The following is a 24,487-nucleotide window of genomic DNA, read 5'->3' as shown; positions in this document are numbered from 1 at the left end:
CGTCGGATAGTCGGACCACTTGCGGGACGATCGTCATTACTGAATGGGAACGGTGCAAGAACCGGGCTTTCGGCATTCGTCTTGCATTGTGGGCCCCGCGATAGTATTGCATCTATCCGGGGGTGCGGCAGATCTGAAAAGCAAAATACACCGCTCACGTAGGAGCTTGTGCACGGTTACCAAGGGAGGAAGGCTGCATACACAGTTTTTTCAAGTCTAAAACAATTAATGGAGTGGAGCAAGATAGTGCATAAAGATCTAAGCGAGCATGAATTAAACGGGTGCGATCATACCAGCACTAATGCACCGGATCCCATCAGAACTCCGAAGTTAAGTGTGCTTGGGCGAGAGTAGTACTAGAATGGGTGACCTCCTGGGAAGTCCTCGTGTTGCACCCCATTTTTATTAATATTTTATTTCGATATCCTATTTGCAAATTCCATTTGTCGTTTCGGCGAGACAAACGCAAACAACGCGCCGGATACTCGGACCATTTGCGGCACGATCGTCATTACTGAATGTGAACCGTGCAAAAACCGTGCTTTTGGCATTCGTCGTGCATTGTGGGCCCCTCGATAGTATTGCATCTATCCGGGGGTGCGGCAGATCTGAAAAACAAACACTCTGCTCCCGTAGGAGCTTGTGCACGGTTACCAAGGTAGGAAGGCTGCATACACAGTTTTTTCAAGTCTAAAACAATTAATGGAGGGGAGCAAGATAGTGCAGAAGGATCTAAGCGAGCATGAATTAGATGGGTGTGATCATACCACCACTAATGCACCGGATCCCATCAGAACTCCGAAGTTAAGCGTGCTTGGGCGAGAGTAGTACTAGGATGGGTGACCTCCTGGGAAGTCCTCGTGTTGCACGCCAATTTTATTAATATTTTATTTTGATTTGTGTTTGCAAATTCCATTTGTTGTTTCAGCGAGACAACTGGAAATAACGCGTCGGATAGTCGGAACACTTGCGGGACGATCGTCATTACTGAATGGGCACAGTGCAAGAACCGGGCTTTTGGCATTCGTCTTGCATTGTGGGCCCCGCGATAGTATTGCATCTATCCGGGGGTGCGGAAAATCTGAAAAGCAAACACACCGCTCACGTAGGAGCTTGTGCACGGTTACCAAGGGAGGAAGGCTGCATACACACTTTTTTCAAGTCTAAAACAATTAATGGAGGGGGGCAAGAGAGTGCATAAAGATCTAAGCGAGCATTAATTAAACGGGTGCGATCATACCAGCACTAATGCACCGGATCCCATCAGAACTCCAAAGTTAAGCGTGCTTGGGCGAGAGTAGTACTAGGATGGATGACCTCCTGGGAAGTCCTCGTATTGCACCCCAATTTTATTAATATTTTATTTTGATTTGTATTTGCAAATTCCATTTGTTGTTTCGGCGAGACAACTGGAAGCAACGCGTCGGATACTCCCACCACTTGCGGGACGATCGTCATTACTGAATGGGAACGGTGCAAGAACCGGGCATTCGGCATTCGTCTTGCATTGTGGGCCCCGCGATAGTATTGCATCTATCCGGGGGTGCGGCAGATCTGAAAAGCAAACACTCTGCTCACGTAGGAGCTTGTGCACGGTTACCAAGGGAGGAAGGCGGCATGCACACTTTTTTCAAATCTAAAACAATTAATGGAGGGGAGCAAGATAGTGCATAAAGATCTAAGCGAGCATGAATTAAACGGGTGCGATAATACCAGCACTAATGCACCCGATCCCATCAGAACTCCAAAGTTAAGTGTGCTTGGGCGAGAGTAGTATTAGGATGGGTGACCTACTGGGAAGTCTTCGTGTTGCACCCCAATTTTATTAATATTTTATTTTGATATCGTATTTGCAAATTCCATTTGTCGTTTCGGCGAGACAAATGCAAACAACGCGACGGATACTCGGACCACTTGCGGGACGATCGTCATTTTTGAATGGGAACGATGCAAGAACCGGGCTTTCGGCATTCGTCATGCATTGTGGGCCCCGCGATAGTATTGCATCTATCCGGGGGTGCGGCAGATCTGAAAAGCAAACACTCTGCTCACGTAGGAGCTTGTGCACGGTTACCAAGGGAGGAAGGCTGCATGCACACTTTTTTCAAATCTAAAACAATTAATGGAGGGGAGCAAGATAGTGCATAAAGATCTAAGCGAGCATGAATTAAACGGGTGCGATCATACCAGCACTAACGCACCGGATCCCATCAGAACTCCGAAGTTAAGTGTGCTTGGGCGCGAGTAGTACTAGGATGGGTGACCTCCTGGGAAGTCCTCGTGTTGCACCCCAATTTTATTTATATTTTATTTCGATATCGTATTTGCAAATTCCATTTGTCGTTTCGGCGAAAAAAACGCAAACAACGCGTCGGATACTCGGACCATTTGCGGCACGATCGTCATTACTGAATGGGAACCGTGCAACAACCGGGCTTTTGGCATTCGTCGTGCATTGTGGGCCCCGCGATAGTATTGCATCTATCCGGGGGTGCGGCAGATCTGAAAAGCAAACACTCTGCTCACGTAGGAGCTTGTGCACGGTTACCAAGGGAGGAAGGCTGCATGCACACTTTTTTCAAATCTAAAACAATTAATGGAGGGTAGCAAGATAGTGCATAAAGATCTAAGCGAGCATGAATTAAACGGGTGCGATAATACCAGCACTAATGCACCCGATCCCATCAGAACTCCAAAGTTAAGTGTGCTTGGGCGAGAGTAGTATTAGGATGGGTGACCTACTGGGAAGTCCTCGTGTTGCACCCCAATTTTATTAATATTTTATTTCGATATCGTATTTGCAAATTCCATTTGTCGTTTCGGCGAGACAAATGCAAACAACGCGACGGATACTCGGACCACTTGCGGGACGATCGTCATTTTTGAATGGGAACGATGCAAGAACCGGGCTTTCGGCATTCGTCATGCATTGTGGGCCCCGCGATAGTATTGCATCTATCCGGAGGTGCGGCAGATCTGAAAAGCAAACACTCCGCTCACGTAGGAGCGTGTGCACGGTTACCAAGGGAGGAAGGATGCATACACAGTTTTTTCAAGTCTAAAACAATTAATGGAGGGGAGCAAGATAGTGCATAAAGATCTAAGCGAGCATGAATTAAACGGGTGCGATCATACCAGCACTAATGCACCGGATCCCATCAGAACTCCGAAGTTAAGTGTGCTTAAGCGAGAGTAGTATTTGGATGGGTGATCTCCTGGGAAGTCCTCGTGTTGCACCCCAATCTTATTAATATTTTATTTCGATATCGTATTTGCAAATTCCATTTGTCGTTTCGGCGAGACAAACGCATACAACGTGCTGGATACTCGGACCATTTGCCGCACGATCGTCATTACTGAATGGGAACCCTGCAAAAACCGGGCTTTTGGCATTCGTCGTGCATTGTGGGCCCCGCGATAGTATTGCATCTATCCGGGGGTGCGGCAGATCTGAAAAGCAAACACTATGCTCACGTAGGAGCTTGTGCACGGTTACCAAGGGAGGAAGGCGGCATGCACACTTTTTTCAAATCTAAAACAATTAATGGAGGGGAGCAAGATAGTGCATAAAGATCTAAGCGAGCATGAATTAAACGGGTGTTATCATACCAGCACTAATGCACAGGATCCCATCAGAACTCCGAAGTTAAGTGTGCTTGGGCGAGAGTAATAATAGGATGGGTGACCTCCTGGGAAGTCCTCGTGTTGCACCCCAATTTCATTAATATTTTATTTCGATATCGTATTGGCAAATTCCATTTGTCGTTTCGGCGAGACAAACGCAAACAACGTGCCGGATACTCGGACCATTTGCGGCACGATCGTCATTACTGAATGGGAAAAGTGCAAAAACCGGGCTTTTGGCATTCGTCGTGCATTGTGGGCCCCGCGATAGTATTGCATCTATCCGGGGGTGCGGCAGATCTGAAAAGCAAACACTCTGCTCACGTAGGAGCTTGTGCAGGGTTACCAAGGGAGGAAGGCTGCATACACAGTTTTTTCAAGTCTAAAACAATTAATGGAGGGGAGCAAAATAGTGCATAAAGATCTAAGCGAGCATGAATTAAACGGGTGCGATCATACTAGCACTAATGCACCGGATCCCATCAAAACTCCGAAGTTCAGCGTGCTTGGGCGAGAGTAGTACTAGGATGGGTGACCTCCTGGGAAGTCCTCGTGTTGCACCCCAATTTTATTAATATTTTATTTTGATTTGTATTTGCAAATTCCATTAGTTGTTTCAGCGAGATAACTGGAAATAACGCGTCGGATACTCGGACTACTTGCGGGACGACCGTCATTACAGAATGGGAACGGTGCAAGAACCGGGCTTTCGGCATTCGTCTTGCATTGTGGGCCCCGCGATAGTATTGCATCTATCCGGGGGTGCGGCAGATCTGAAAAGCAAACACACCGCTCACGTAGGAGCTTGTGCACGGTTACCAAGGGAGGAAGGCTGCATACACACTTTTTTGAAGTCTAAAACAATTAATGGAGTGGAGCAAGATAGTGCATAAAGATCTAAGCGAGCATGAATTAAACGGGTGCGATCATACCAGCACTAATGCACCGGATCCCAACAGAACTCCAAAGTTAAGTGTGCTTGGGCGAGAGTAGTAATAGAATGGGTGACCTCCTGGGAAGTCCTCGTGTTGCACCCCAATTTTATTAATATTTTATTTTGATTTGTATTTGCAAATTCCATTTTTTGTTTCGGCGATACAACTGGAAACAACGCGTCGGATACTCGGTCCATTTGCGGCACGATCGTCATTACTGAATGGCAGCGATGCAAGAACCGGGCTTTCGGCATTCGTCATGCATTGTGGGCCGCGCGATAGTATTGCATCTATCCGGAGGTGCGGCAGATCTGAAAAGCAAACACTCCGCTCACGTAGGAGCTTGTGCACGGTTACCATGGGAGGAAGGCTGCATACACAGTTTTTTCAAGTCTCAAACAATTAGTGGAGGGGAGCAAGATAGTGCATAAAGATCTAAGCGAGCATGAATCAAACGGCTGCGATCATACCAGCACTAATGCACCGGATCCCATCAGAACTCCGAAGTTAAGTGTGCTTGGGCAAGATTAGTACTAGGATGGTTGACCTCCTAGGAAGTACTCGTGTTGCACCCCAATTTTATTAATATTTTATTTCGATATCCTATTTGCAAATTCCATTTGTCGTTTCGGCGAGACAAACGCAAACAACGCGCCGGATAGTCGGACCACTTGCGGGACGATCGTCATTACTGAATGGGAACGGTGCAAGAACCGGGCTTTCGGCATTCGTCTTGCATTGTGGGCCCCGCGATAGTATTGCATCTATCCGGGGGTGCGGCAGATCTGAAAAGCAAAACACACCGCTCACGTAGGAGCTTGTGCACGGTTACCAAGGGAGGAAGGCTGCATACACACTTTTTTCAAGTCTAAAACAATTAATGGAGTGGAGCAAGATAGTGCATAAAGATCTAAGCGAGCATGAATTAAACGGGTGCGATCATACCAGCACTAATGCACCGGATCCCATCAGAACTCCGAAGTTAAGTGTGCTTGGGCGAGAGTAGTACTAGAATGGGTGACCTCCTGGGAAGTCCTCGTGTTGCACCCCAATTTTATTAATATTTTATTTTGATTTGTATTTGCAAATTCCATTTGTTGTTTCGGCGATACAACTGGAAACAACGCGTCGGATACTCGGACCATTTGCGGCACGAACGTCATTACTGAATGGCAGCGATGCAAGAACCGGGCTTTCGGCATTCGTCATGCATTGTGGGCCGCGCGATAGTATTGCATCTATCCGGAGGTGCGGCAGATCTGAAAAACAAACACTCCGCTCACGTAGGAGCTTGTGCACGGTTACCAAGGGAGGAAGGCTGCATACACAGTTTTTTCAAGTCTAAAACAATTAATGGAGGGGAGCAAGATAGTGCATAAAGATCTAAGCGAGCATGAATTAAACGGGTGCGATCATACCAGCACTAATGCACCGGATCCCATCAGAACTCCGAAGTTAAGTGTGCTTGGGCGAGAGTTGTACTAGGATGGGTGACCTCCTGGGAAGTCCTCGTGTTGCACCCCATTTTTATTAATATTTTATTTCGATATCCTATTTGCAAATTCCATTTGTCGTTTCGGCGAGACAAACGCAAACAACGCGCCGGATACTCGGACCATTTGCGGCACGATCGTCATTACTGAATGGGAACCGTGCAAAAACCGTGCTTTTGGCATTCGTCGTGCATTGTGGGCCCCTCGATAGTATTGCATCTATCCGGGGGTGCGGCAGATCTGAAAAACAAACACTCTGCTCCCGTAGGAGCTTGTGCACGGTTACCAAGGTAGGAAGGCTGCATACACAGTTTTTTCAAGTCTAAAACAATTAATGGAGGGGAGCAAGATAGTGCAGAAGGATCTAAGCGAGCATGAATTAGATGGGTGTGATCATACCACCACTAATGCACCGGATCCCATCAGAACTCCGAAGTTAAGCGTGCTTGGGCGAGAGTAGTACTAGGATGGGTGACCTCCTGGGAAGTCCTCGTGTTGCACGCCAATTTTATTAATATTTTATTTTGATTTGTGTTTGCAAATTCCATTTGTTGTTTCAGCGAGACAACTGGAAATAACGCGTCGGATACTCGGAACACTTGCGGGACGATCGTCATTACTGAATGGGCACAGTGCAAGAACCGGGCTTTTGGCATTCGTCTTGCATTGTGGGCCCCGCGATAGTATTGCATCTATCCGGGGGTGCGGCAAATCTGAAAAGCAAACACACTGCTCACGTAGGAGCTTGTGCACGGTTACCAAGGGAGGAAGGCTGCATACACACTTTTTTCAAGTCTAAAACAATTAATGGAGGGGAGCAAGAGAGTGCATAAAGATCTAAGCGAGCATGAATTAAACGGGTGCGATCATACCAGCACTAATGCACCGGATCCCATCAGAACTCCGAAGTTAAGTGTGCTTGGGCGAGAGTAGTACTAGAATGGGTGACCTCCTGGGAAGTCCTCATGTTGCACCCCAATTTTATTAATATTTTATTTTGATTTGTATTTGCAAATTCCATTTGTTGTTTCGGCGAGACAACTGGAAACAACGCGTCGGATACTCGGACCATTTGCGGCACGATCGTCATTACTGAATGGCAACGATGCAAGAACTGGGATTTCGGCATTCGTCATGCATTGTGGGCCCCGTGATAGTATTGCATCTATCCGGAGGTGCGGCAGATCTGAAAAACAAACACTCCGCTCATGTAGGAGCTTGTGCACGGTTACCAAGGGAGGAAGGCTGCATACACACTTTTTTCAAATCTAAAACAATTAATGGAGGGGGGCAAGATAGTGCATAAAGATCTAAGCGAGCATGAATTAAACGGGTGCGATCATACCAGCACTAATGCACCAGATCCCATCAGAACTCTGAAGTTAAGTGTGCTTGGGCGAGAGTAGTACTAGGATGGGTAACCTCCTGGGAAGTCCACGTGTTGTACCCCAATTTTATTAATATTTTATTTCGATATCCTATTTGCAAATTCCATTTGTCGTTTCGGCGAGATAAACGCAAACAACGCGCCGGATACACGGACCATTTGCAGCACGATCGTCATTACAGAATGGGAACCGTGCAAGAACTCGGCTTTCGGCATTCGTCATGCATTGTGGGCCCCGCGATAGTATTGCATTTATCCGGTGGTGCGGCAGATCTGAAAAACAAACACTCCGCTCACGTAGGAGCTTGTGCACGGTTACCAAGGGAGGAAGATACACAGTTTTTTCAAGTCTAAAACAATTAATGGAGGGGATCAAGATAGTGCATAAAGATCTAAGCGAGCATTAATTAAACGGGTGCGATCATACCAGCACTAATGCACCGGATCCCATCAGAACTCCGAAGTTAAGTGTGCTTGGGCGAGAGTAGTACTAGGATGGGTGACCTCCTTGGAAGTCCTCGTGTTGCACCCCAATTTTATTAATATTTAATTTCGATATCCTATTTGCAAATTCCATTTGTCGTTTTGGCGAGACAAACGCAAACAACGCGCCGGATACTCGGACCATTTGCGGCACGATCGTCATTACTGAATGGGAACCGTGAAAAAACTCGGCTTTTGGCATTCGTCGTGCATTGTGGGCCCCGCAATAGTATTGCATTTATACGGTGGTGCAGCAAATCTGAAAAGCAAACACTCCGCTCACGTAGGAGCTAGTGCACGGTTACCAAGGGAGGAAGGCTGCATACACACTTTTTTCAAGTCTAAAACAATTAATGGAGGGGAGCAAGATAGTGCATAAAGATCTAAGCGAGCATGAATTAAACGGGTGCGATCATACCAGCACTAATGCACCTGCTCTCATCAGAACTCCGAAGTTAAGTGTGCTTGGGCGAGAGTAGTACTAGGATGGGTGACTTCCTGGGAAGTCCTCTTGTTGCTCCCCAATTTTATTAATATTTTATTTCGATATCGTATTTGCAAATTCCATTTGTCGTTTCGGCGAGACAAACGCAAACAACGCGTCGGATACTCGGACCATTTGCCGCACGATCGTCAATACTGAATGGGAACCGTGCAAAAACCGGGCTTTTGGCATTCGTCGTGCATTGTGGGCCCCGCGATAGTATTGCATCTATCCGGGGGTGCGGCAGATCTGAAAAGCAAACACTCTGCTCACGTAGGTGCTTGTGCACGGTTACCAAGGGAGGAAGGCTGCATGCACACTTTTTTCAAATCTAAAACAATTAATGGAGGGGAGCAAGATAGTGCATAAAGATCTACGCGAGCATGAATTAAACGGGTGCGATCATACCAGCACTAATGCACCGGATCCCATCAGAACTCCGAAGTTAAGTGTACTTGGGCGAGAGTAATAATAGGATGGGTGACCTCCTGGGAAGTCCTCGTGTTGCACCCCAATTTTATTAATATTTTATTTCGATATCGTATTTGCAAATTCCATTTGTCGTTTCGGCGAGACAAACGCAAACAACGTGCCGGATACTCGGACCATTTGCCGCACGATCGTCATTACTGAATGGGAACCGTGCAAAAACCGGGCTTTTGGCATTCGTCGTGCATTGTGGGCCCCGCGATAGTATTGCATCTATCCAGGGGTGCGGCAGATCTGAAAAGCAAACACTCTGCTCACGTAGGAGCTTGTGCACGGTTACCAAGGGAGGAAGGCTGCATGCACACTTTTTTCAAATATAAAACAATTAATGGAGGGGAGCAAGATAGTGCATAAAGATCTAAGCGAGCATGAATTAAGCGGGTGCGATCATACCAGCACTAATGCACCGGATCCCATCAGAACTCCGAAGTTTAGTGTGCTTGGGCGAGAGTAATAATAGGATGGGTGACCTCCTGAGAAGTCCTCGTGTTGCACCCCAATTTTATTAATATTTTATTTCGATATCGTATTTGCAAATTCCATTTGTCGTTTCGGCGAGACAAACGCAAACAACGCGCCGGATACTCGGACCATTTGCGGCACGATCGTCATTACTGAATGGGAACCGTGCAAAAACTGGGCTTTTGGCATTCGTCGTGCATTGTGGACCCCGCGATAGTATTGCATCTATCCGGGGGTGCGGCAGATCTAAAAAGCAGACACTCTGCTCACGTAGGAGCTTGTGCACGGTTACCAAGGGAGGAAGGCTGCATACACCATTTTTTCAAGTCTAAAACAATTAATGGAGGGGAGCAAAATAGTGCATAAAGATCTAAGCGAGCATGAGTTAAACGGCTGCGATCATACCACCACAAATGCACTGGATCCCATCAGAACTCCGAAGTTAAGCGTGCTTCGGCGAGAGTAGTACTAGGATGGGTGACCTCCTGGGAAGTCCTCGTGTTGCACCCAAATTTTATCAATATTTTATTTCGATATCGTATTTGCAAATTCCATTTGTCGTTTCAGCGAGATAACTGGAAATAACGCGTCGGATACTCGGACCACTTGCGGGACGATCGTCATTACTGAATGGGAACGGTGCAAGAACCGGACTTTCGGCTTTTGTCTTGCATTGTGGGCCTCGCGATAGTATTGCATCTATCCGGGGGTGCGGCAGATCTGAAAAGAAAACACACCGCTCACGTAGGAGCTTGTGCACGGTTACCAAGGGAGGAAGGCTGCATACACAGTTTTTTCAAGTCTAAAACAATTAATGGAGGGGAGCAAGATAGTGCATAAAGATCTAAGCGAGCATGAAATAAACGGGTGCGATCATACCAGCACTAATGCACCGGATCCCATCAGAACTCCGAAGTTAAGTGTGCTTGGGCGAGCGTAGTACTAGGTTGGGTGACCTCTTGGGAAGACCTCTTGTTGCACCCTAATTTTATTAATATTTTATTTCGATATCCTATTTGTAAATTCCATTTGTCGTTTCGGCGAGACAAACCCAAACAGCGCGCCGGATACTCGGACCATTTGCGGCACGATCGTCATTACTGAATGGGAACCGTGCAAAAACTCGGCTTTTGGCATTCGTCATGCATTGTGGGCCCCGCAATAGTATTGCATTTATCCGGTGGTGCGGCAGATTTGAAAAGCAAACACTCCGCTCACGTAGGAGCTTGTGCACGGTTACCAATGGAGGAAGACAGCATACACACTTTTTTCAAGTCTAAAACAATTAATGGAGGGGAGCAAGAGAGTGCATAAAGATCTAAGCGAGCATGAATTAAACGGGTGCGATCATACCAGCACTAATGCACCGGATCCCATCAGAACTCCGAAGTTAAGCGTGTTTGGGCGAGAGTAGTACTTGGATGGATGACCTCCTGGGAAGTCCTCGTATTGCACCCCAATTTTATTAATATTTTATTTTGATTTGTATTTGCAAATTTCATTTGTTGTTTCGGCGAGACAACTGGAAACAACGCGTCGGATACTCGGACCACTTGCGGGACGATCGTCATTACTGAATGGGAACGGTGCAAGAACCGGGGCTTTCGGCATTCGTCTTGCATTGTGGGCCCTGCGATAGTATTGCATCTATCCGGTGGTGCGGCAGATCTGAAAAGCGAACACACCGCTCACGTAGGAGCTTGTGCACGGTTACCAAAGGAGGAAGGCGGCATACACACTTTTTTCAAGTCTAAAACAATTAATGGAGGGGAGCAAGATAGTGCATAAAGATCTAAGCGAGCATGAATTAAACGGGTGCGATCATACCAGCACTAATGCACCGGATCCCATAAGAACTTCGAAGTTAAGTGTGCTTGGGCGAGAGTAGTACTAGGATGGGTGACCTCCTGGGAAGTCCTCGTGTTGCTCCCCAATTTTATTAATATTTTATTTTGATATCGTATTTGCAAATTCCATTTGTCGTTTCGGCGAGACAAACGCAAACAACGTGCCGGATACTCGGACCACTAGCCGAACGATCGTCATTACTGAATGGGAACCGTGCAAAAACCGGGCTTTTGGCATTCGTCGTGCATTGTGGGCCCCGAGATAGTATTGCATCTATCCGGGGGTGCGGCAGATCTGAAAAACAAACACTCTGCTCCCGTAGGAGCTTGTGCACGGTTACCAAGGTAGGAAGGCTGCATACACAGATTTTTCAAGTCTAAAACAATTAATGGAGGGGAGCAAGATAGTGCATAAAGATCTAAGCGAGCATGAATTAAACGGGTGCGATCATACCAGCACTAACGCACCGGATCCCATCAGAACTCCGAAGTTAGGTGTGCTTGGGCGAGAGTAGTACCAGGATGGGTGACCTCCTTGGAAGTCCTCGTGTTGCACAACAATTTTATTAATATTTAATTTCGATGTCCTATTTGCAAATTCCATTTGTCGTTTCGGCTAGACAAACGCAAACAACGCGCCGGATACTCGGACAATTTGCGGCACGATCGTCATTACTGAATGGGAACCGTGCAAAAACTCGGCTTTTGGCATTCGTCGTGCATTGTGGGCCCCGCGATAGTATTGCATTTATCCGGTGGTGCAGCAAATCTGAAAAGCAAACACTCCGCTCACGTAGGAGCTAGTGCACGGTTACCAAGGGAGGAAGGCTGCATACACACTTTTTTCAAGTCTAAAACAATTAATGGAGGGGAGCAAGATAGTGCATAAAGATCTAAGCGAGCATGAATTAAACGGGTGCGATCATACCAGCACTAATGCACCGGATCCCATCAGAACTCCGAAGTTAAGCGTGCTTGGGCGAGAGTAGTACTAGGATGGATGACCTCCTGGGAAGTCCTCGTATTGCACCCCAATTTTATTAATATTTTATTTTGATTTGTATTTGGAAATTCCATTTGTTGTTTCGGCGAGACAACTGGAAACAACGCGTCGGATACTCGGACCACTTGCGGGACGATCGTCATTACTGAATGGGAACGATGCTAGAACCGGGCTTTCGGCATTCGTCATGCATTGTGGGCCCCGTGGTAGTATTGCATCTATTCGAAGGTGCGGCAGATCTGAAAAGCAAACACTCCGCTCACGTAGGAGCTTGTGCACGGTTACCAAGGGAGGAAGGCTGCATACACAGTTTTTTCAAGTCTAAAACAATTAATGGAGGGTGCAAGATAGTGCATAAAGATCTAAGCGAGCATGAATTAAACGGGTGCGATCATACCAGCACTAATGCACCGGATCCCATCAGAACTCCGAAGTTAAGTGTGCTTGGGCGAGAGTAGTACTAGGATGGGTGACCTCTTGGGAAGTCCTCGTTTTGCACCCCATTTTAATTAATATTTTATTTCGATATCGTATTTGCAAATTCCATTTGTCGTTTCGGCGAGACAAACGCAAACAACGTGCCGGATACTCGGACCATTTGCCGCACGATCGTCATTACTGAATGGGAACCGTGCAAAAACTGGGCTTTTGACATTCGTCGTGCATTGTGGGCCCCGCGATAGTGTTGCATCTATCCGGGGGTGCGGCATATCTGAAAAGCAAACACTCTGCTCACGTAGGAGTTTGTGCACGGTTACCAAGGGAGGAAGGCTGCATGCACACTTTTTTCAAATCTGAAACAATTAATGGAGGGGAGCAAGATAGTGCATAAAGATCTAAGCGAGCATGAATTAAACGGGTGCGATAATACCAGCACTAATGCACCGGATCCCATCAGAACTCCGAAGTTAAGTGTGCTTGGGCGAGAGTAATAATAGGATGGGTGACCTCCTGAGAAGTCCTCGTGTTGCACCCCAATTTTATTAATATTTTATTTCGATATCGTATTTGCAAATTCCATTTGTCGTTTCGGCGAGACAAACGCAAACAACACGCCGGATACTCGGACCATTTGCGGCACGATCGTCATTACTGAATGGGAACCGTGCAAAAACCGGGCTTTTGGCATTCTTCGTGCATTGTGGGCCCCGCGATAGTATTGCATCTATCCGGGGGTGCGGCAGATCTGAAAAACAAACACTCTGCTCACGTAGGAGCTTGTGCACGGTTCCCAAGGGAGGAAGGCTGCATACACCGTTTTTTCAAGTCTAAAACAATTAATTGAGGGGAGCAAAATAGTGCATAAAGATCTAAACGAGCATGAATTAAACGTGTGCGATCATACCAGCACTAATGCACCGGATCCCATCAGAACTCCGAAGTTAAGCGTGCTTGGGCGAGAGTAGTACTAGGATGGGTGACCTCATGGCAAGTCCTCGTGTTGCACCCCAATTTTATTAATATTTTATTTTGATTTGTATTTGCAAATTCCATTAGTTGTTTCAGCGAGATAACTGGAAATAACGCGTCGGATACTCGGACCACTTGCGGGACGATCGTCATTACTGAATGGGAACGGTGCAAGAACCGGGCTTTCGGCATTCGTTTTGCATTGTGGGCCTCGCGATAGTATTGCATCTATCCGGGGGTGCGGCAGATCTGAAAAGCAAACACACCGCTCACGTAGGAGCTTGTGCACGGTTACCAAGGGAGGAAGGCTGCATACACACTTTCTTCAAGTCTAAAACAATTAATGGAGGGGAGCAAGATAGTGCATAAAGATCTAAGCGAGCATGAATTAAACGGGTGCGATCATACCAGCACTAATGCACCGGATCCCATCAGAACTCCGAAGTTAAGTGTGCTTGGGAGAGAGTAGTATTAGGATGGGTGTCCTCTTGGGAAGTCCTCGTGTTGCACCTCAATTTTATTAATATTTTATTTCGATATCGTATTTGCAAATTTCATTTGTCGTTTCGGCGAGACAAACGCAAACAATGTGCTGGATACTCGGACCATTTGCCGCACGATCGTCATTACTGAATGGGAACTGTGCAAAAACCGAGCTTTTGGCATTCGTCGCGCATTGTGGGCCCCGCGATAGTATTGCATCTATCCGGGGGTGCGGCAGATCTGAAAAGCAAACACTCTGCTCACGTAGGAGCTTCTTCACGGTTACCAAGGGAGGAAGGCTGCATGCACACTTTTTTCAAATCTAAAATAATTAATGGAGGGGAGCAAGATAGTGCATAAAGATCTAAGCGAGCATGAATTGAACGGGTGCGATCATACCAGCACTAATGCACCTGCTCTCATCAGAACTCCGAAGTTAAGTGTGCTTGGGCGAGATTATTACTAGGATGGGTGACCTCCTGGGAAGTCCTCGTGTTGCTCCCCAATTTTATTAATATTTTATTTCGATATCGTATTTGCAAATTCCATTTGTCGTTTCGGCGAGACAAACGCAAACAACGCGTCGGATACTCGGACCACTTGCGGGACGATCGTCATTATTGAATGGGAACGATGCAAGAACCGGGCTTTCGGCATTCATCATGCATTGTGGGCCCCGCGATAGTATTGCATCTATCCGGAGGTGTGGCAGATCTAAAAAGCAAACACTCCTTTCACGTAGGAGCTTGTGCACGGTTACCAAGGGAGGAAGGCTGCATACACAGTTTTTTCAAGTCTAAAACAATTAAAGGAGGGAGCAAGATAGTGCATAAAGATCTAAGCGAGCATGAATTAAACGGGTGCGATCATACCAGCACCAATGCACCGGATCCCATCAGAACTCCGAAGTTAAGTGTGCTTTGGCGAGAGTAGTACTAGGATGGGTGACCTCCTGGGAAGTCCTCGTGTTGCAACCCAATTTTATTAATATTTTATTTCGATATCGTATTTGCAAATTCCATTTGTCGTTTCGGCGAGACAAGCGCAAACAACGCGTCGGATACTCGGACCACTTGCGGGACGATCGTCATTATTGAATGGGAACGTTGCAAGAACCGGGCTTTCGGCATTCGTCATGCATTGTGGGCCCCGCGATAGTATTGCATCTATCCGGAGGTGCGGCAGATCTGAAAAGCAAACACTCCGCTCACGTAGGAGCTTGTGCACGGTTACCAAGGGAGGAAGGCTGCATACACAGTTTTTTCAAGTCTAAAGCAATTAAAGGAGGGGAGCAAGATAGTGCATAAAGATCTAAGCAAGCATGAATTAAACGGGTGCGATCATACCAGCACTAATGCACCGGATCCCATCAGAACTCTGAAGTTAAGTGTGCTTGGGCGAGAGTAGTACTAGGTTGGGTGACCTCTTGGGAAGTCCTCTTGTTGCACCGTAATTTTATTAATATTTTATTTCGATATCCTATTTGCAAATTCCATTTGCCGTTTCGGCGAGACAAACGCAAACAACGCGCCGGATACTCGGACCATTTGCGGCACGATCGTCACTACTGAATGGGAACCGTGCAAAAACTCGGCTTTTGGCATTCGTCGTGCATTGTGGGCCCCACGATAGTATTGCAATTATCCGGTGGTGCGGCAGATCTGAAAAGCAAACACTCCGCTCACGTAGGAGCTTGTGCACGGTTACCAATGGAGGAAGGCAGCATACACACTTTTTTCAAGTCTAAAACAATTAATGGAGGGGAGCAAGATAGTGCATAAAGATTTAAGCGAGCATGAATTAAACGGGTGCGATCATACCAGCACTAATGCACCGGATCCCATCAGAACTCCGAAGTTAAGCGTGCTTGGGCGAGAGTAGTACTTGGATGGATGACCTCCTGGGAAGTCCTCGTATTGCACCCCAATTTTATTAATATTTTATTTTGATTTGTATTTGCAAATTCCATTTGTTGTTTCGGCGAGACAACTGGAAACAACGCGTCGGATACTCGGACCACTTGCGGGACGATCGTCATTACTGAATGGGAACGGTGCAAGAACCGGGCTTTCGGCATTCGTCTTGCATTGTGGGCCTCGCGATAGTATTGCATCTATCCGGTGGTGCGGCAGATCTGAAAAGCAAACACACCGCTCACGTAGGAGCTTGTGCAAAGTTACCAAGGGAGGAAGGCAGCATACACAATTTTTTCAAGTCTAAAACAATTAATGGAGGGGAGCAAGATAGTGCATAAAGATCTAAACGAGCATGAATTAAACGGGTGCGATCATACCAGCAATAATGCACCGGATCCCATCAGAACTCCGAAGTTAAATGTGCTTGGGCGAGAGTAGTACTAGGATGGGTGACCTCCTGGGAAGTCGTCGTGTTGCACCCCAATTTTATTAATATTTTATTTCGATATCGTATTTGCAAATTCCATTTGTCGTTTCGGCGAGACAAACGCAAACAACGTGCCGGATACTCGGACCATTTGCCGCACGATCGTCATTGCTGAATGGGAACCGTGCAAAAACCGGGCTTTTGGCATTCGTCGTGCATTGTGGGCCCCGCGATAGTATTGCATCTATCCGGGGGTGCGGCAGATCTGAAAAGCAAACACTCCGCTCACGTAGGAGCTTGTGCACGGTTACCAAGGGAGGAAGGCTGCATACCCATTTTTTTCAAGTCTAAAACAATTAATGGAGGGGAGCAAGATAGTGCATAAAGATCTAAGCGAGCATGAATTAAACGGGTGCGATCATACCAGCACTAATGCACCGGATCCCATCAGAACTCCGAAGTTAAGTGTGCTTGGGCGAGAGTAGTACTAGGATGGGTGACCTCCTTGGAAGTCCGAAGTTAAGTGTGCTTGGGCGCGAGTAGTACTAGGATGGGTGATCTCCTTGGAAGTCCACGTGTTGCACCCCAATTTTATTAATATTTTATTTCGATATCGTATTTGCAAATTCCATTTGTCGTTTCGGCGAGACAAACGCAAACAACGTGCCGGATACTCGGACCATTTGCCGCACGATCGTCATTGCTGAATGGGAACCGTGCAAAAACCGGGCTTTTGGCATTCGTCGTGCATTGTGGGCCCCGCGATAGTATTGCATCTATCCGGGGGTGCGGCAGATCTGAAAAGCAAACACTCCGCTCACGTAGGAGCTTGTGCACGGTTACCAAGGGAGGAAGGCTGCATACACATTTTTTTCAAGTCTAAAACAATTAATGGAGGGGAGCAAGATAGTGCATAAAGATCTAAGCGAGCATGAATTGAACGGGTGCGATCATACCAGCACTAATGCACCTGCTCTCATCAGAACTCCGAAATTAAGTGTGCTTGGGCGAGATTATTACTAGGATGGGTGACCTCCTGGGAAGTCCTCGTGTTGCTCCCCAATTTTATTAATATTTTATTTCGATATCGTATTTGCAAATTCCATTTGTCGTTTAGACGAGACAAACGCAAACAACGCGTCGGATACTCGGACCACTTGCGGGACGATCGTCATTATTGAATGGGAACGATGCAAGAACCGGGCTTTCGGCATTCATCATGCATTGTGGGCCCCGCGATAGTATTGCATCTATCCGGAGGTGTGGCAGATCTAAAAAGCAAACACTCCTTTCACGTAGGAGCTTGTGCACGGTTACCAAGGGAGAAAGGCTGCATACACAGTTTTTTCAAGTCTAAAACAATTAAAGGAGGGAGCAAGATAGTGCATAAAGATCTAAGCGAGCATGAATTAAACGGGTGCGATCATACCAGCACCAATGCACCGGATCCCATCAGAACTCCGAAGTTAAGTGTGCTTTGGCGAGAGTAGTACTAGGATGGGTGACCTCCTGGGAAGTCCTCGTGTTGCAACCCAATTTTATTAATATTTTATTTCGATATCGTATTTGCAAATTCCATTTGTCGTTTCGGCGAGACAAGCGCAAACAACGCGTCGGATACTCGGACCACTTGCGGGACGATCGTCATTATTGAATGGGAACGTTGCAAGAACCGGGCTTTCGGCATTCGTCATGCATTGTGGGCCCCGCGATAGTATTGCATCTATCCGGAGGTGCGGCAGATCTGAAAAGCAAACACTCCGCTCACGTAGGAGCTTGTGCACGGTTACCAAGGGAGGAAGGCTGCATACACAGTTTTTTCAAGTCTAAAGCAATTAAAGGAGGGGAGCAAGATAGTGCATAAAGATCTAAGCGAGCATGAATTAAACGGGTGCGATCATACCAGCACTAATGCACCGGATCCCATCAGAACTCTGAAGTTAAGTGTGCTTGGGCGAGAGTAGTACTAGGTTGGGTGACCTCTTGGGAAGTCCTCTTGTTGCACCGTAATTTTATTAATATTTTATTTCGATATCCTATTTGCAAATTCCATTTGCCGTTTCGGCGAGACAAACGCAAACAACGCGCCGGATACTCGGACCATTTGCGGCACGATCGTCACTACTGAATGGGAACCGTGCAAAAACTCGGCTTTTGGCATTCGTCGTGCATTGTGGGCCCCACGATAGTATTGCAATTATCCGGTGGTGCGGCAGATCTGAAAAGCAAACACTCCGCTCACGTAGGAGCTTGTGCACGGTTACCAATGGAGGAAGGCAGCATACACACTTTTTTCAAGTCTAAAACAATTAATGGAGGGGAGCAAGATAGTGCATAAAGATCTAAGCGAGCATGAATTAAACGGGTGCGATCATACCAGCACTAATGCACCGGATCCCATCAGAACTCCGAAGTTAAGCGTGCTTGGGCGAGAGTAGTACTTGGATGGATGACCTCCTGGGAAGTCCTCGTATTGCACCCCAATTTTATTAATATTTTATTTTGATTTGTATTTGCAAATTCCATTTGTTGTTTCGGCGAGACAACTGGAAACAACGCGTCGGATACTCGGACCACTTGCGGGACGATCGTCATTACTGAATGGGAACGGTGCAAGAACCGGGCTTTCGGCATTCGTCTTGCATTGTGGGCCTCGCGATAGTATTGCATCTATCCGGTGGTGCGGCAGATCTGAAAAGCAAACACACCGCTCACGTAGGAGCTTGTGCAAAGTTACCAAGGGAGGAAGGCAGCATACACAATTTTTTCAAGTCTAAAACAATTAATGGAGGGGAGCAAGATAGTGCATAAAGATCTAAGCGAGCATGAATTAAACGGGTGCGATCATACCAGCAATAATGCACCGGATCCCATCAGAACTCCGAAGTTAAATGTGCTTGGGCGAGAGTAGTACTAGGATGGGTGACCTCCTGGGAAGTCCTCGTGTTGCACCCCAATTTTATTAATATTTTATTTCGATATCGTATTTGCAAATTCCATTTGTCGTTTCGGCGAGACAAACGCAAACAACGTGCCGGATACTCGGACCATTTGCCGCACGATCGTCATTACTGAATGGGAACCGTGCAAAAACCGGGCTTTTGGAATTCGTCGTGCATTGTGGGCCCCGCGATAGTATTGCATCTATCCGGGGGTGCGGCAGATCTGAAAAGCAAACACTCCGCTCACGTAGGAGCTTGTGCACGGTTACCAAGGGAGGAAGGCTGCATACACATTTTTTTCAAGTCTAAAACAATTAATGGAGGGGAGCAAGATAGTGCATAAAGATCTAAGCGAGCATGAATTAAACGGGTGCGATCATACCAGCACTAATGCACCGGATCCCATCAGAACTCCGAAGTTAAGTGTGCTTGGGCGAGAGTAGTACTAGGATGGGTGACCTCCTTGGAAGTCCGAAGTTAAGTGTGCTTGGGCGCGAGTAGTACTAGGATGGGTGATCTCCTTGGAAGTCCACGTGTTGCACCCCAATTTTATTAATATTTTATTTCGATATCCTATTTGCAAATTCCATTTGTCGTTTCGGCGAGACAAACGCAAACAACGCGCCGGATACTCGGACCATTTGCGGCACGATCGTCATTACTGAATGGGAACCTCGCAAAAACTCGGCTTTTGGCTTTCGTCATGCATTGTGGGCCCCGCGATAGTATTGCATTTATCCGGTGGTGCAGCAAATCTGAAAAGCAAACACTCCGCTCACGTTGGAGCTTGTGCACGGTTACCAAGGGAGGAAGGCTGCATACACACTTTTTTCAAGTCTAAAACAATTAATGGAGGGGAGCAAAATAGTGCATAAAGATCTAAGCAAAGCATGAATTAAACGGGTGCGATCATACCAGCACTAATGCACCGGATCCCATCAGAACTCCGAAGTTAAGCGTGCTTGGGCGAGAGTAGTACTAGGATGGATGACCTCCTGGGAAGTCCTCGTATTGCACCCCAATTTTATTAATATTTTATTTAGATTTGTATTTGCAAATTCCATTTGTTGTTTCGGCGAGACAACTGGAAACAACGCGTCGGATATTCGGACCACTTGCGGGACGATCGTCATTACTGAATGGGAACGGTGCATGATCCGGGCTTTCGGCATTCGTCTTGCATTGTGGGCCCCGCGATATTATTGCATCTATCCGGTGGTGCGGCAGATCTGAAAAGCAAACACACCGCTCACGTAGGAGGTTGTGCACGGTTACCAAGGGAGGAAGGCTGCATACACACTTTTTTCAAGTCTAAAACAATTAATGGAGGGGAGCAAGATAGTGCATAAAGATCTTAGCGAGCATGAATTAAACGGGTGCGATCATACCAGCACTAATGCACCGGATCCCATCAGAACTCCGAAGTTAAGTGTGCTTGGGCGAGAGTAGTATTAGGATGGGTGACCTCCTTGGAAGTCCTCGTGTTGCACCCCAATTTTATTAATATTTTATTTCGAAATCCTATTTGCAAATTCCATTTGTCGTTTCGGCGAGACAAACGCAAACAACGCGCCGGATACTCGGACCATTTGCGGCACGATCGTCATTACTGAATGGGAACCGTGCAAAAACCGGGCTTTTGGCATTCTTCGTGCATTGTGGGCCCCGCGATAGTATTGCATCTATCCGGGGGTGCGGCAGATCTGAAAAACAAACACTCTGCTCACGTAGGAGCTTGTGCACGGTTACCAAGGGAGGAAGGCTGCATACACCGTTTTTTCAAGTCTAAAACAATTAATGGAGGGGAGCAAAATAGTGCATAAAGATCTAAACGAGCATGAATTAAACGGGTGCGATCATACCAGCACTAATGCACCGGATCCCATCAGAACTCCGAAGTTAAGCGTGCTTGGGCGAGAGTAGTACTAGGATGGGTGACCTCATGGCAAGTCCTCGTATTGCACCCCAATTTTATTAATATTTTATTTTGATTTGTATTTGCAAATTCCATTAGTTGTTTCAGCGAGATAACTGGAAATAACGCATCGGATACTCGGACCACTTGCGGGACGATCGTCATTACTGAATGGGAACGGTGCAAGAACCGGGCTTTCGGCATTCGTCTTGCATTGTGGGCCTCGCGATAGTATTGCATCTATCCGGGGGTGCGGCAGATCTGAAAAGCAAACACACCGCTCACGTAGGAGCTTGTGCACGGTTACCAAGGGAGGAAGGCTGCATACACACTTTTTTCAAGTCTAAAACAATTAATGGAGGGGAGCAAGATAGTGCATAAAGATCTAAGCGAGCATGAATTAAACGGGTGCGATCATACCAGCACTAATGCACCGGATCCCATCAGAACTCCGAAGTTAAGTGTGCTTGGGAGAGAGTAGTATTAGGATGGGTGACCTCTTGGGAAGTCCTCGTGTTGCACCTCAATTTTATTAATATTTTATTTCGATATCGTATTTGCAAATTTCATTTGTCGTTTCGGCGAGACAAACGCAAACAATGTGCTGGATACTCGGACCATTTGCCGCACGATCGTCATTACTGAATGGGAACTGTGCAAAAACCGAGCTTTTGGCATTCGTCGCGCATTGTGGGCCCCGCGATAGTATTGCATCTATCCGGGGGTGCGGCAGATCTGAAAAGCAAACACTCTGCTCACGTAGGAGCTTCTTCACGGTTACCAAGGGAGGAAGGCTGCATGCACACTTTTTTCAAATCTAAAACAATTAATGGAGGGGAGCAAGATAGTGCATAAAGATCTAAGCGAGCATGAATTAAACGGGTGCGATCATACCAGCACTAATGCACCTGCTCTCATCAGAACTCCGAAGTTAAGTGTGCTTGGGCGAGAGTATTACTAGGATGGGTGACCTCCTGGGAAGTCCTCGTGTTGCTCCCCAATTTTATTAATATTTTATTTCGATATCGTATTTGCAAATTCCATTTGTCGTTTCGGCGAGACAAACGCAAACAACGCGTCGGATACTCGGACCACTTGCGGGACGATCGTCATTATTGAATGGGAACGATGCAAGAATCGGGCTTTCGGCATTCGTCATGCATTGTGGGCCCCGCGATAGTATTGCATCTATCCGGAGGTGCGGCAGATCTAAAAAGCAAACACTCCTTTCACGTAGGAGCTTGTGCACGGTTACCAAGGGAGGAAGGCTGCATACACAGTTTTTTCAAGTCTAAAACAATTAAAGGAGGGAGCAAGATAGTGCATAAAGATCTAAGCGAGCATGAATTAAACGGGTGCGATCATACCAGCACCAATGCACCGGATCCCATCAGAACTCCGAAGTTAATTGTGCTTTGGCGAGAGTAGTACTAGGATGGGTGACCTCCTGGGAAGTCCTCGTGTTGCAACCCAATTTTATTAATATTTTATTTCGATATCGTATTTGCAAATTCCATTTGTCGTTTCGGCGAGACAAGCGCAAACAACGCGTCGGATACTCGGACCACTTGCGGGACGATCGTCATTATTGAATGGGAACGTTGCAAGAACCGGGCTTTCGGCATTCGTCATGCATTGTGGGCCCCGCGATAGTATTGCATCTATCCGGAGGTGCGGCAGATCTGAAAAGCAAACACTCCGCTCACGTAGGAGCTTGTGCACGGTTACCAAGGGAGGAAGGCTGCATACACAGTTTTTTCAAGTCTAAAGCAATTAAAGGAGGGGAGCAAGATAGTGCATAAAGATCTAAGCGAGCATGAATTAAACGGGTGCGATCATACCAGCACTAATGCACCGGATCCCATCAGAACTCTGAAGTTAAGTGTGCTTGGGCGAGAGTAGTACTAGGTTGGGTGACCTCTTGGGAAGTCCTCTTGTTGCACCCTAATTTTATTAATATTTTATTTTGATATCCTATTTGCAAATTCCATTTGTCGTTTCGGCGAGACAAACGCAAACAACGCGCCGGATACTCGGACCATTTGCGGCACGAGCGTCACTACTGAATGGGAACCGTGCAAAAACTCGGCTTTTGGCATTCGTCGTGCATTGTGGGCCCCACGATAGTATTGCAATTATCCGGTGGTGCGGCAGATCTGAAAAGCAAACACTCCGCTCACGTAGGAGCTTGTGCACGGTTACCAATGGAGGAAGGCAGCATACACACTTTTTTCAAGTCTAAAACAATTAATGGAGGGGAGCAAGATAGTGCATAAAGATCTAAGCGAGCATGAATTAAACGGGTGCGATCATACCAGCACTAATGCACCTGCTCTCATCAGAACTCCGAAGTTAAGTGTGCTTGGGCGAGAGTATTACTAGGATGGGTGACCTCCTGGGAAGTCCTCGTGTTGCTCCCCAATTTTATTAATATTTTATTTCGATATCGTATTTGCAAATTCCATTTGTCGTTTCGGCGAGACAAACGCAAACAACGCGTCGGATACTCGGACCACTTGCGGGACGATCGTCATTATTGAATGGGAACGATGCAAGAATCGGGCTTTCGGCATTCGTCATGCATTGTGGGCCCCGCGATAGTATTGCATCTATCCGGAGGTGCGGCAGATCTAAAAAGCAAACACTCCTTTCACGTAGGAGCTTGTGCACGGTTACCAAGGGAGGAAGGCTGCATACACAGTTTTTTCAAGTCTAAGACAATTAAAGGAGGGAGCAAGATAGTGCATAAAGATCTAAGCGAGCATGAATTAAACGGGTGCGATCATACCAGCACCAATGCACCGGATCCCATCAGAACTCCGAAGTTAATTGTGCTTTGGCGAGAGTAGTACTAGGATGGGTGACCTCCTGGGAAGTCCTCGTGTTGCAACCCAATTTTATTAATATTTTATTTCGATATCGTATTTGCAAATTCCATTTGTCGTTTCGGCGAGACAAGCGCAAACAACGCGTCGGATACTCGGACCACTTGCGGGACGATCGTCATTATTGAATGGGAACGTTGCAAGAACCGGGCTTTCGGCATTCGTCATGCATTGTGGGCCCCGCGATAGTATTGCATCTATCTGGAGGTGCGGCAGATCTGAAAAGCAAACACTCCGCTCACGTAGGAGCTTGTGCACGGTTACCAAGGGAGGAAGGCTGCATACACAGTTTTTTCAAGTCT

At 46.8% G+C, this 24,487-nt stretch overlaps 35 non-coding genes and 16 pseudogenes across 35 annotated transcripts; all 51 read left to right on the top strand.

Moving 5' to 3' along the window:
• Positions 1–279: 279 nt before the first annotated feature.
• LOC148792950 (5S ribosomal RNA) lies at positions 280–398 on the top strand. The gene has a single exon (XR_016071582.1). It is a non-coding gene; the product is annotated as a 5S ribosomal RNA (ribosomal RNA).
• Positions 399–753: 355 nt separating this feature from the next.
• LOC148792949 (5S ribosomal RNA) lies at positions 754–872 on the top strand. The gene has a single exon (XR_016075400.1). It is a non-coding gene; the product is annotated as a 5S ribosomal RNA (ribosomal RNA).
• A 354-nt stretch (positions 873–1,226) lies between these two features.
• LOC148792948 (5S ribosomal RNA) lies at positions 1,227–1,345 on the top strand. The gene has a single exon (XR_016073504.1). It is a non-coding gene; the product is annotated as a 5S ribosomal RNA (ribosomal RNA).
• A 354-nt stretch (positions 1,346–1,699) lies between these two features.
• On the top strand, positions 1,700–1,818 carry LOC148792947 (5S ribosomal RNA; annotated as a pseudogene).
• Positions 1,819–2,173: 355 nt separating this feature from the next.
• On the top strand, positions 2,174–2,292 carry LOC148792946 (5S ribosomal RNA). The gene has a single exon (XR_016071369.1). It is a non-coding gene; the product is annotated as a 5S ribosomal RNA (ribosomal RNA).
• A 355-nt stretch (positions 2,293–2,647) lies between these two features.
• Positions 2,648–2,766, top strand: LOC148792945 (5S ribosomal RNA; annotated as a pseudogene).
• A 355-nt stretch (positions 2,767–3,121) lies between these two features.
• On the top strand, positions 3,122–3,240 carry LOC148792944 (5S ribosomal RNA; annotated as a pseudogene).
• Positions 3,241–3,595: 355 nt separating this feature from the next.
• On the top strand, positions 3,596–3,714 carry LOC148792943 (5S ribosomal RNA; annotated as a pseudogene).
• Positions 3,715–4,069: 355 nt separating this feature from the next.
• On the top strand, positions 4,070–4,188 carry LOC148792942 (5S ribosomal RNA). The gene has a single exon (XR_016070415.1). It is a non-coding gene; the product is annotated as a 5S ribosomal RNA (ribosomal RNA).
• A 354-nt stretch (positions 4,189–4,542) lies between these two features.
• On the top strand, positions 4,543–4,661 carry LOC148792941 (5S ribosomal RNA; annotated as a pseudogene).
• Positions 4,662–5,015: 354 nt separating this feature from the next.
• On the top strand, positions 5,016–5,134 carry LOC148792940 (5S ribosomal RNA; annotated as a pseudogene).
• A 356-nt stretch (positions 5,135–5,490) lies between these two features.
• LOC148792939 (5S ribosomal RNA) lies at positions 5,491–5,609 on the top strand. The gene has a single exon (XR_016071581.1). It is a non-coding gene; the product is annotated as a 5S ribosomal RNA (ribosomal RNA).
• A 354-nt stretch (positions 5,610–5,963) lies between these two features.
• LOC148792938 (5S ribosomal RNA) lies at positions 5,964–6,082 on the top strand. The gene has a single exon (XR_016072296.1). It is a non-coding gene; the product is annotated as a 5S ribosomal RNA (ribosomal RNA).
• A 355-nt stretch (positions 6,083–6,437) lies between these two features.
• LOC148792937 (5S ribosomal RNA) lies at positions 6,438–6,556 on the top strand. The gene has a single exon (XR_016075399.1). It is a non-coding gene; the product is annotated as a 5S ribosomal RNA (ribosomal RNA).
• Positions 6,557–6,910: 354 nt separating this feature from the next.
• LOC148792936 (5S ribosomal RNA) lies at positions 6,911–7,029 on the top strand. Its single transcript, XR_016075007.1, has one exon. It is a non-coding gene; the product is annotated as a 5S ribosomal RNA (ribosomal RNA).
• Positions 7,030–7,383: 354 nt separating this feature from the next.
• LOC148792935 (5S ribosomal RNA) lies at positions 7,384–7,502 on the top strand. Its single transcript, XR_016073427.1, has one exon. It is a non-coding gene; the product is annotated as a 5S ribosomal RNA (ribosomal RNA).
• Positions 7,503–7,852: 350 nt separating this feature from the next.
• LOC148792934 (5S ribosomal RNA) lies at positions 7,853–7,971 on the top strand. Its single transcript, XR_016072826.1, has one exon. It is a non-coding gene; the product is annotated as a 5S ribosomal RNA (ribosomal RNA).
• A 355-nt stretch (positions 7,972–8,326) lies between these two features.
• Positions 8,327–8,445, top strand: LOC148792933 (5S ribosomal RNA; annotated as a pseudogene).
• Positions 8,446–8,800: 355 nt separating this feature from the next.
• LOC148792932 (5S ribosomal RNA) lies at positions 8,801–8,919 on the top strand. The gene has a single exon (XR_016070654.1). It is a non-coding gene; the product is annotated as a 5S ribosomal RNA (ribosomal RNA).
• Positions 8,920–9,274: 355 nt separating this feature from the next.
• On the top strand, positions 9,275–9,393 carry LOC148792931 (5S ribosomal RNA; annotated as a pseudogene).
• Positions 9,394–9,748: 355 nt separating this feature from the next.
• LOC148792930 (5S ribosomal RNA) lies at positions 9,749–9,867 on the top strand (annotated as a pseudogene).
• Positions 9,868–10,222: 355 nt separating this feature from the next.
• On the top strand, positions 10,223–10,341 carry LOC148792929 (5S ribosomal RNA). Its single transcript, XR_016075825.1, has one exon. It is a non-coding gene; the product is annotated as a 5S ribosomal RNA (ribosomal RNA).
• A 355-nt stretch (positions 10,342–10,696) lies between these two features.
• Positions 10,697–10,815, top strand: LOC148792928 (5S ribosomal RNA). Its single transcript, XR_016072595.1, has one exon. It is a non-coding gene; the product is annotated as a 5S ribosomal RNA (ribosomal RNA).
• A 355-nt stretch (positions 10,816–11,170) lies between these two features.
• On the top strand, positions 11,171–11,289 carry LOC148792927 (5S ribosomal RNA). Its single transcript, XR_016068965.1, has one exon. It is a non-coding gene; the product is annotated as a 5S ribosomal RNA (ribosomal RNA).
• A 355-nt stretch (positions 11,290–11,644) lies between these two features.
• On the top strand, positions 11,645–11,763 carry LOC148792926 (5S ribosomal RNA; annotated as a pseudogene).
• Positions 11,764–12,118: 355 nt separating this feature from the next.
• Positions 12,119–12,237, top strand: LOC148792925 (5S ribosomal RNA). The gene has a single exon (XR_016071323.1). It is a non-coding gene; the product is annotated as a 5S ribosomal RNA (ribosomal RNA).
• Positions 12,238–12,590: 353 nt separating this feature from the next.
• LOC148792924 (5S ribosomal RNA) lies at positions 12,591–12,709 on the top strand. Its single transcript, XR_016072371.1, has one exon. It is a non-coding gene; the product is annotated as a 5S ribosomal RNA (ribosomal RNA).
• Positions 12,710–13,064: 355 nt separating this feature from the next.
• On the top strand, positions 13,065–13,183 carry LOC148792923 (5S ribosomal RNA). The gene has a single exon (XR_016070376.1). It is a non-coding gene; the product is annotated as a 5S ribosomal RNA (ribosomal RNA).
• Positions 13,184–13,538: 355 nt separating this feature from the next.
• On the top strand, positions 13,539–13,657 carry LOC148792922 (5S ribosomal RNA). Its single transcript, XR_016075298.1, has one exon. It is a non-coding gene; the product is annotated as a 5S ribosomal RNA (ribosomal RNA).
• Positions 13,658–14,011: 354 nt separating this feature from the next.
• LOC148792921 (5S ribosomal RNA) lies at positions 14,012–14,130 on the top strand. Its single transcript, XR_016070656.1, has one exon. It is a non-coding gene; the product is annotated as a 5S ribosomal RNA (ribosomal RNA).
• Positions 14,131–14,485: 355 nt separating this feature from the next.
• LOC148792920 (5S ribosomal RNA) lies at positions 14,486–14,604 on the top strand (annotated as a pseudogene).
• Positions 14,605–14,958: 354 nt separating this feature from the next.
• LOC148792919 (5S ribosomal RNA) lies at positions 14,959–15,077 on the top strand. Its single transcript, XR_016069446.1, has one exon. It is a non-coding gene; the product is annotated as a 5S ribosomal RNA (ribosomal RNA).
• A 355-nt stretch (positions 15,078–15,432) lies between these two features.
• Positions 15,433–15,551, top strand: LOC148792918 (5S ribosomal RNA). The gene has a single exon (XR_016070718.1). It is a non-coding gene; the product is annotated as a 5S ribosomal RNA (ribosomal RNA).
• A 355-nt stretch (positions 15,552–15,906) lies between these two features.
• Positions 15,907–16,025, top strand: LOC148792917 (5S ribosomal RNA). The gene has a single exon (XR_016071347.1). It is a non-coding gene; the product is annotated as a 5S ribosomal RNA (ribosomal RNA).
• Positions 16,026–16,379: 354 nt separating this feature from the next.
• LOC148792916 (5S ribosomal RNA) lies at positions 16,380–16,498 on the top strand. The gene has a single exon (XR_016069100.1). It is a non-coding gene; the product is annotated as a 5S ribosomal RNA (ribosomal RNA).
• Positions 16,499–16,853: 355 nt separating this feature from the next.
• On the top strand, positions 16,854–16,975 carry LOC148792915 (5S ribosomal RNA; annotated as a pseudogene).
• A 410-nt stretch (positions 16,976–17,385) lies between these two features.
• Positions 17,386–17,504, top strand: LOC148792914 (5S ribosomal RNA; annotated as a pseudogene).
• A 354-nt stretch (positions 17,505–17,858) lies between these two features.
• Positions 17,859–17,977, top strand: LOC148792913 (5S ribosomal RNA). Its single transcript, XR_016069445.1, has one exon. It is a non-coding gene; the product is annotated as a 5S ribosomal RNA (ribosomal RNA).
• Positions 17,978–18,332: 355 nt separating this feature from the next.
• Positions 18,333–18,451, top strand: LOC148792912 (5S ribosomal RNA). Its single transcript, XR_016070717.1, has one exon. It is a non-coding gene; the product is annotated as a 5S ribosomal RNA (ribosomal RNA).
• A 355-nt stretch (positions 18,452–18,806) lies between these two features.
• Positions 18,807–18,925, top strand: LOC148792911 (5S ribosomal RNA). The gene has a single exon (XR_016071346.1). It is a non-coding gene; the product is annotated as a 5S ribosomal RNA (ribosomal RNA).
• A 354-nt stretch (positions 18,926–19,279) lies between these two features.
• On the top strand, positions 19,280–19,398 carry LOC148792910 (5S ribosomal RNA). Its single transcript, XR_016073524.1, has one exon. It is a non-coding gene; the product is annotated as a 5S ribosomal RNA (ribosomal RNA).
• Positions 19,399–19,753: 355 nt separating this feature from the next.
• Positions 19,754–19,875, top strand: LOC148792909 (5S ribosomal RNA; annotated as a pseudogene).
• A 411-nt stretch (positions 19,876–20,286) lies between these two features.
• Positions 20,287–20,405, top strand: LOC148792908 (5S ribosomal RNA). The gene has a single exon (XR_016071322.1). It is a non-coding gene; the product is annotated as a 5S ribosomal RNA (ribosomal RNA).
• A 354-nt stretch (positions 20,406–20,759) lies between these two features.
• Positions 20,760–20,878, top strand: LOC148792907 (5S ribosomal RNA). The gene has a single exon (XR_016074820.1). It is a non-coding gene; the product is annotated as a 5S ribosomal RNA (ribosomal RNA).
• Positions 20,879–21,233: 355 nt separating this feature from the next.
• Positions 21,234–21,352, top strand: LOC148792906 (5S ribosomal RNA). Its single transcript, XR_016073045.1, has one exon. It is a non-coding gene; the product is annotated as a 5S ribosomal RNA (ribosomal RNA).
• Positions 21,353–21,706: 354 nt separating this feature from the next.
• Positions 21,707–21,825, top strand: LOC148792905 (5S ribosomal RNA). The gene has a single exon (XR_016069997.1). It is a non-coding gene; the product is annotated as a 5S ribosomal RNA (ribosomal RNA).
• A 355-nt stretch (positions 21,826–22,180) lies between these two features.
• On the top strand, positions 22,181–22,299 carry LOC148792904 (5S ribosomal RNA; annotated as a pseudogene).
• A 354-nt stretch (positions 22,300–22,653) lies between these two features.
• LOC148792903 (5S ribosomal RNA) lies at positions 22,654–22,772 on the top strand. Its single transcript, XR_016070567.1, has one exon. It is a non-coding gene; the product is annotated as a 5S ribosomal RNA (ribosomal RNA).
• A 355-nt stretch (positions 22,773–23,127) lies between these two features.
• Positions 23,128–23,246, top strand: LOC148792902 (5S ribosomal RNA). The gene has a single exon (XR_016069313.1). It is a non-coding gene; the product is annotated as a 5S ribosomal RNA (ribosomal RNA).
• Positions 23,247–23,601: 355 nt separating this feature from the next.
• On the top strand, positions 23,602–23,720 carry LOC148792901 (5S ribosomal RNA; annotated as a pseudogene).
• Positions 23,721–24,074: 354 nt separating this feature from the next.
• Positions 24,075–24,193, top strand: LOC148792900 (5S ribosomal RNA). The gene has a single exon (XR_016070566.1). It is a non-coding gene; the product is annotated as a 5S ribosomal RNA (ribosomal RNA).
• Positions 24,194–24,487: the final 294 nt, after the last annotated feature.

This window comes from Nelumbo nucifera, chromosome 4 (assembly GCF_055504915.1).
Source record: "Nelumbo nucifera cultivar China Antique chromosome 4, China Antique-T2T, whole genome shotgun sequence".
Taxonomy (NCBI): domain Eukaryota; kingdom Viridiplantae; phylum Streptophyta; class Magnoliopsida; order Proteales; family Nelumbonaceae; genus Nelumbo; species Nelumbo nucifera.
This window is presented reverse-complemented; position numbering and strand designations above follow the sequence as displayed.